Genomic DNA, 7,626 nt, shown 5'->3' on the forward strand with positions numbered 1-7,626 from the left:
ACAAGTAGAACCTAAAAATGCCAAAGAGGCCTTGATTGATGAATGTTGGCTAATGGCCATGCAAGAAGAGCTTAATCAATTTAAAAGAAATGACGTTTGGGAACTTGTCCCTCGTCCGCGAGATCATCATATCATAGGTACTAAATGGGTTTTTAGAAATAAGCTTGATGAAAACAAAGTGATAACTAGGAACAAGGCACGTTTAGTAGCACAAGGGTATAACCAAGAGGAGGGCATAGACTATGAGGAAACTTATGCTCCAGTTGCTCGCCTTGAAGCTATACGTCTCTTGCTTGCCTATGCGTGTTCTAATAATTTTAAGCTTTACCAAATGGACTAAAGAGTGTGTTTCTAAATGGTGTCATAAATGAAGAGGTATATGTCTCACAACCTCCTGGTTTTAAGAATGCTGAAAATCCAGATTATGTTTACAAATTAAAACGAGTTTTGTATGGTCTTAAACAAGCCCCTCGGGTTTGGTATGAAAGGCTTAGCAAATTTCTAATTGATCATGGATATTCAAGAGGTAAAGTGGATAATACTCTCTTTATTAAACACAAGGGAAAGCACATTCTTTTAGTTCAAGTTTATGTAGACGATATAATTTTTGGTTCAACTAACACACACTTGGTCGAAGAATTTTCTAAGGTTATGCAGGGTGAATTTGAGATGAGTCTTATGGGGGAGCTGAATTACTTCCTAGGTCTTCAGATAAAGCAACTTGATGAGGGTACAACAGTATGTCAAACAAAGTACTGCAGAGAACTACTCAAGCGCTTTGGAATGAACGACTCAAAATCAATTGACACCCTATGCCTACCAACGGAAATCTAGATAAAGATGAGCATGGTAAGAGTGTAGATGTCAAAAAGTTTAGAGGTATGATTGGGTCTCTTCTGTATCTTTCTGCCTCTAGACCTGACATCATGTTTAGTGTTTGTATGTGTGCACGATATCAATCAAATCCTAAGGAATCACACCTGAAAGCTGTTAAGCGTATATTTAGATATCTTCATGGAACATCTAAATATGGGCTTTGGTATTCCAAAGGAAGTGATTGTAGCTTAGTAGGTTACTCCGATTCTGATTTTGGTGGCTGCAAATCAGATAGGAAAAGCACAAGCGGTACATGTCACTTGTTTTCAAACTCCTTGGTAAGTTGGCATAGCAAAAATCAGGTATCTGTGGCTTTGTCAACTGCAGAGGCTGAGTACGTTGCAGCCGGTAGTTGTTGTGCTCAGATTTTGTGGCTAAAGCAACAACTACAAGACTTTAACATTCAACTCAAACGTATTCCAATAAAATGTGACAACACTAGTGCCATAAACCTTACTAAAAATCCTGTTTTACACTCACGCACTAAACACATAGAGATTAGACATCACTTTCTTCACGATCATGTTGAAAAAGAAGACGTTGTATTTGAGCATGTTGATACAAAAAAATCAGCTTGCTGACATTTTCACTAAACCTTTGGCAACAGAACCGTTCTTCAACATTCGTCGTGAATTAGGGATCTTAGATCTCTCTCCATTGTTGTCTTAAGCATGTTTGTTCTTATTTATATTATGCCTCACCTTGGTTGATGAGATTTGTTTTAGATTTCATTTATACCTCACAAGGTTACATCAACAGAGGTAATATCACTCCTTTCTATATCTCTTTTAGAACTATGTGATTGTGTATGTTAGAACAAAATTCCTTATTTTCGTTTATGTGAATTTCTTTGCATATATTGTTTGAACATTAATATCTGATTTGTGAATCATACTTGGGCATAATTATCATGACATAATTCATAATGCATAACCATACTGCATAAAAATTAATTAAAATTTGGTTTGGCATCAGTGTGTATCGATTCAAAGATGTATGTATCGATTCATGTCTTCTTCATTTCACATTTGTCAAAATTGGTTCAGTATGTATCGATTCATTCGTCGTTTGTATCGATACATAGACCCTTTAAAAACAAAAATGCGTGACATGGATCGATCCATTCCCATATGCATCGACACATACTGATTGTTATTTGGATTAAATGCATTTTATTTCACTCATGGATCGACACATCAGCAATTCTTATCACATCTTTTCACAAACTTGGTATCAGCAGTTCCCTTACCTCTCAAAACCTGCGGCTAACCCTAATCTCCTTCATCATCATTCTTTCCAAAACCCTAAATTCATCTCACTTTTCTTCAATTTTTCATCACCATGCCTCCAAGAATCATTCCGGCTAGAGCAAGGGGAAAAGGAAAAGGAAAGGAATCGGTTGGCACTTCTCAGCAGTTACCAGAAATTCCTCCTAATGCCTTAGATTTGCTTCATCCTGCAATTGCTACTGAGTTTGAGGATTCTTTCAAGACAAGGTTAGTTATGAAACCCCATGTCTTCGATAAACATGATGCTATTCATCTGCATCTCAATGATGTGGTTGAACTCCTTAATGCACAAAAGCTTGGTTCATTTTTTACTACAAAGGATAATTACCATGAGGATTTTATCCGTGTATTTTATGCTGGCTTACAATCTGGTAAAGTATATATGTTTAAGTGTTCTATTGGTGTCAGAACCTATACTTTTGAGGCTGGTGACTGGGAAACAGTGTTTCAAATTCCGCTTCCGTCGCATAATTTCAAGACTTGGCATGACTTGAAGTTTGATACTGACTTTAACATGAAGGAGTTTACTCTATCTATCTTGAAATTGGACAGACCGATGGGTGAGGATGAACAGGTTACGTCTGGTATGATTAAGAAAATTCCTCGTATACTTCATTGGATTATCTCGCACATTTTGCGTCCAGCAAACAGCGGACATTCTAGGTTAGACAGGGCAAGCATTCATCTCTTGTATATTCTTCAAAATAAGGTTCCCTTGAATTGGGCAAATTACTTTGTGAAGCGTCTCTTTTTCGTGCGTAATAGTGCCAAGAGTGTTGCTCTTGGTTATGCGTCTCAAATCATGAAAATTCTTACGTTCTTGAATGTTGCAATCCCTTTAGTTCCTCTCATATCACCATCTGCTGCTCAAGAGTTTGACTCTTCCACTTTATCTCATATGGGATATCGGTGGGACAAGGAACGTCAATGTTTCTATTTCTTTGTAAGGAAATCCAAAACAAGGATCTATAATTTTGATGTGCCTTCTGAACGAATTCATGTAGTTGAAGACCAACCTGATGAAGAAATGCATGATGTGAACGAAACAGATGTGCCTGCAGCTGATGACAATGCTGGTTGGGGTGATTGGGTGCCACAAAGGTGGTCTCCAACCAACTATGTACCTGAACCAACGGTTCCTCCGTTCTCCGGCGGTGTTCATCTTCAACACCTACTGCGCACCTAACTCAAATGCTTCAACAAATGGAGCTTGCCAACCAAGAACGTCATGAAGAGGCACAGTCTTGGCATGTACAACAAAGTCAGTGGCATAAGGAGCATCGTGAGTGGCATGACGATCATACACGGATGTACCATAACCAACACTCTTGGCACACGGACTTGGTTAAGTGGCACCAAGTCTTCTACAATGAAATGTCTGGTTTTATGGACGACTGCCGTGCCAATCCTGGTATTATGGACAAATTCAGAAGTGTTGAAGTTCAGGACCGGTTCAGGCACTACACCTTCATGGGCCACAATCCAGATGCAATGCCTCCTCCTCCGCCTCCGCCAAGCTTCAGAGATCCTGATAGAGATGACGAGGAGTCCTGTGGTGGCTATAATCCACATTAAACCATCATCCTTTCATTTCACTGCATTTCATTGCATGTTGCTTGAGTTTTTTTTTCTTTTCAGATTAATTGCACCTTATATGTCTTGGCTTATGTAATTTTTAAATACTTTCTACTAGTTAAATGCTTATTTCCTTCTGCTTACTTCTGGTGTTATTGCCCTTATTTGTCATTCTTTGTGAGTGATTCTTTACTTTTTAAGCTTCCTTCTTTGTGATTGTTAGCTTCTTTATCATTTTTGTTGTGTCCTGCTACAACATGTTGCCTTGATAAAACTGTTTTTTTCTTCTTTTTGATGTTGACAAAGGGGGAGAAATGCAGATGTTGACAGATATGCACAAACTCAGGGGGAGTATCACACATCTTGCTAAAAATTTGCCATCATCAAAAAAGGGGAGTTTGTGAGCAAATTCTTTACTTTGAATAAGTTTTGAATGATAGCAAATTGTGTGATCATTGTCTAATTGTTGGTTGTGCATTATTTTACATGTTTCATTTGTGTTTTTAGCCTATACTATTGTTTCGTGTCTATACATAAAGATCCACATTGATACATTTCTTAAAAGAATTCATAAAAATTGTTTTGTGTCAGTATGTATCGATACATGTTCATCTGCATCGATACATAAATTTGTTTTAAATCACAAAATGTTTTTGCTTCAGTATGTATCGATACATACGAGCTTTGTATCGATACATGCTTAGTTAAAATGTTCTATGTATCGATACATACGAGCTTTGTATCAATACATGCTTAGTTAAAATGATCTATGTATCGATACATGCGAGCTTTGTATCGATACATGCTTGTATTAATTCTCTAAAATTAATCAAAGCTACAGTATGTATCGATGCATAATCTTTTGTATCAATACATAATTCTGTTTTGTCTACTAACAGCTTCTGTCTTTCACATATAAGAAGTATCTTGACAGCTAAGTTCAGGTGCACGAATTCACAAGTGAAAAACAGTTGTAACACAAATCAAAGGAGTGTGTAGCAGCAATTGTTTGAGCAGTTAGAAACCTGAAAGATACTTCATCTTCTTCATCTTCTCAATCTCTTTTCTTCAAGAACATCAACACATAATCATTCTTGTTCTTTGGATTAAAGGATCAACGAGATAACATTCAGTGGAACGATCAAGGATCTAGCTGAGGTGTTCAGTGGAACGATCGAGGATCTAGCTGAGTTGAAGGTTGAAGTGGGTTTCGAGGAAAAACCAAATGGTTTGTCCTTCAAGAACTGGAGTGTACTTGCGGGTTTGTTAGTCACGTTTGCAGAACAGATTCAGCTGTAGCGTAGGGTTTGGAAATTGGGTAATTTCGCAAATAGGTCGTGGAACCGGTGAATTGTTTGCAATTTCTTGCAGGAAATTCTTGATCGAGCTCAGATCAAGTGGAGGTTTATACAAGAAGAAGATCTTGGGATTTAGATTTTTGTCTTTGTATTGAAACCTTGTATCAACGAATTCGGCATTATTGATAATTACAGTTCTCAATTTCATTTGAAATTGAGAGGGAGACGTACCCACACGCGAGGACGACAGTGGGGAACTTCCTTACCAAATCTCTGCGTATCGTATTCTTTCCTTATCTATCTTTACGTTTTCAACAGTTTTGTGATTTCAGTTGGTGTATTGTGGCTATACATTTCGTGATACAATAGTGGCAAGAAAAACTTCTTTATTTAAACTCCACCATTATTCATCATTGATCACATACACACCAAATGTTTGACAAAACTGTCAGCTGAGTTTTATTCATTGGAATCAGAATTTAGTGATAAGTGCATTTGATTTGATAATATTCTGGTGTTAATAATCTCTATCGTTCTCATTCAAATCCAGCAATAAATTCGCGTGTCCGGTTTTCTAGTAGCGGTTCAGAATAGACGGAAGTCGATTCAGGACTGTAATTTTCCGTTAAGTTTCAATAACTCTGATAAGAATTTTTAAATCCGTTTATTTTAAAAGAGGTGATCTATTCACCCCCCCTCTCGATCACTAGCCACACCGTCTAACAGCCCCTAGGCCTAATGTAAGTCAAAATAGGTTCAATATGAGAAATTGAATGCGTAGGCATCGAACTTGCCATAGATGGTACCGGTTTAGACACGTGCATTATGGTCGTGTTCGCCCCTATCGAAGAAGAAGGGGGCGGTACATTGTTGGTTGATGGATTTTGAGAATTTTGGTTATTTGGCGCATTTAAATTCGCCATTCTCCTAGTGGATCTTCTCCTTGGTTTGTGTTCGTTGGTTGTGGCTACTTTACCACTTCTTAATAACATACAACGAATTCTTTCAAAAGGGAGAAGATGACTAAATAACTAGAATTAAAAAAATGAGGAAAATTTCACTGTTCAAGATCGTTAGCACTGTCCCACTAGGCATGCCAATTTGTTTACCGTGAAAATTGGTAAACAACCGCTGATCTTCCAAATTACTAAATTTGGTTACTTACTGTTTACCTTGAAAATCGGTAAACAACTGATGATCTTCCAAATTTCTAAATCTGGTTACTAGCAGGATCGATTAGATTGATCCTAGGACATGTGCTAATTATTTTTGAAAATGAATTTTGGTAGTAATGGATGTTCAATAATAAGCGCAAAATTAGAGTTTGAAAACTAATAAAAAGGGTGGCATGAACGAGAGAAATTGAAAAGGATTTTTAAATGACAAAGTAAATGTCGAAAGTACAAGAATCTTAAAACTGTAAAGTAAATGTTGAAAGCAAGGAAAGAACAAGGAAATGTTAAAACTGTAAATGATAAAGTAAAAGGAGGGTGTTTGGAATGAAGAAGTAAGGAAGTATATTTCTGGAAAAAAGTAAGGACAAATTTATATTGCTTTGAAGTAACTAACAATGGTGTAAATAATGTACATTCTGTGATTTACGATTCTTCTTCACACGAGTACTTGGTAAATTTACAGGTTTTTGTACATAATTTGACACACATTTTTCTAACACTAAGACCCTATATTTATACTGGATCGAGATAACCGTTTCTGATGGTTCTTCAATTACGTCGAGATATATGGCGCCTTAGATGTGCGTATTCATCCACTATGCTCCACGCGTGCTCTCAACGATTTCTGATGAGGGTGAAGTTCCCTCCCTTATTTGAATTTTGAATCTTTGATCAAAAACTGTTTTCAACCGTTTCTTTAAGAGATTCTTCTGGAGTCTCAGTTGTATGCCGATCTTTATTCACCTTGCCCAGTCGAATCACCTCCAGCTGGTCGAATACTACTTCATGGTCGAAAACAGCTGTACATATGATTTCCAAGTTTGGTAATTCTTAATGGGCGTCGAAAATATGAGCTAACACTTACAGCATCGATCAGATTGATCCTAGGACATGTGCTAATTATTTGTTATAGTGAACTCTAATGAACATAAACACTTCGACAGTGTTTGCAATAAAAGTGATTCGTGAAGATACTCAAAAAAAGGAAACGAACAACATAAAGTAAAGAGAATGTTGTAAAGCGAAGATAAATGGCAACAAAGATAAATCCTTTAAATAAAAAGATATTTCTGGAAATAAAAGATGAATTGAATTACTTCAAAGTAAATGACAATGGTGTAAATCAAACGTACATTTCTCAATTTACAGTTTCTCTACACACGAATACTTGTTAAATTTTACAGACTTTGTACACACTTTGAACACCCATCGATCCTAGCACTAAGACCTTTTATTTATACTAATTGAAATAACCGCTTCTAACGGTCTTTCTATCATATCGAGACAAATGACGCTTTGCATGGATGCAACTATCCACTATGTTCCACGTGTATCTTCGATAATTCAGATAAGAACAAAATTTCCCTCATTTATTTGAATTTGAATCTCTCGTCGAACCCCAACTGGTGACGC

Source organism: Lathyrus oleraceus, chromosome 2, assembly GCF_024323335.1.
Source record: "Lathyrus oleraceus cultivar Zhongwan6 chromosome 2, CAAS_Psat_ZW6_1.0, whole genome shotgun sequence".
Lineage (NCBI taxonomy): Eukaryota > Viridiplantae > Streptophyta > Magnoliopsida > Fabales > Fabaceae > Lathyrus > Lathyrus oleraceus.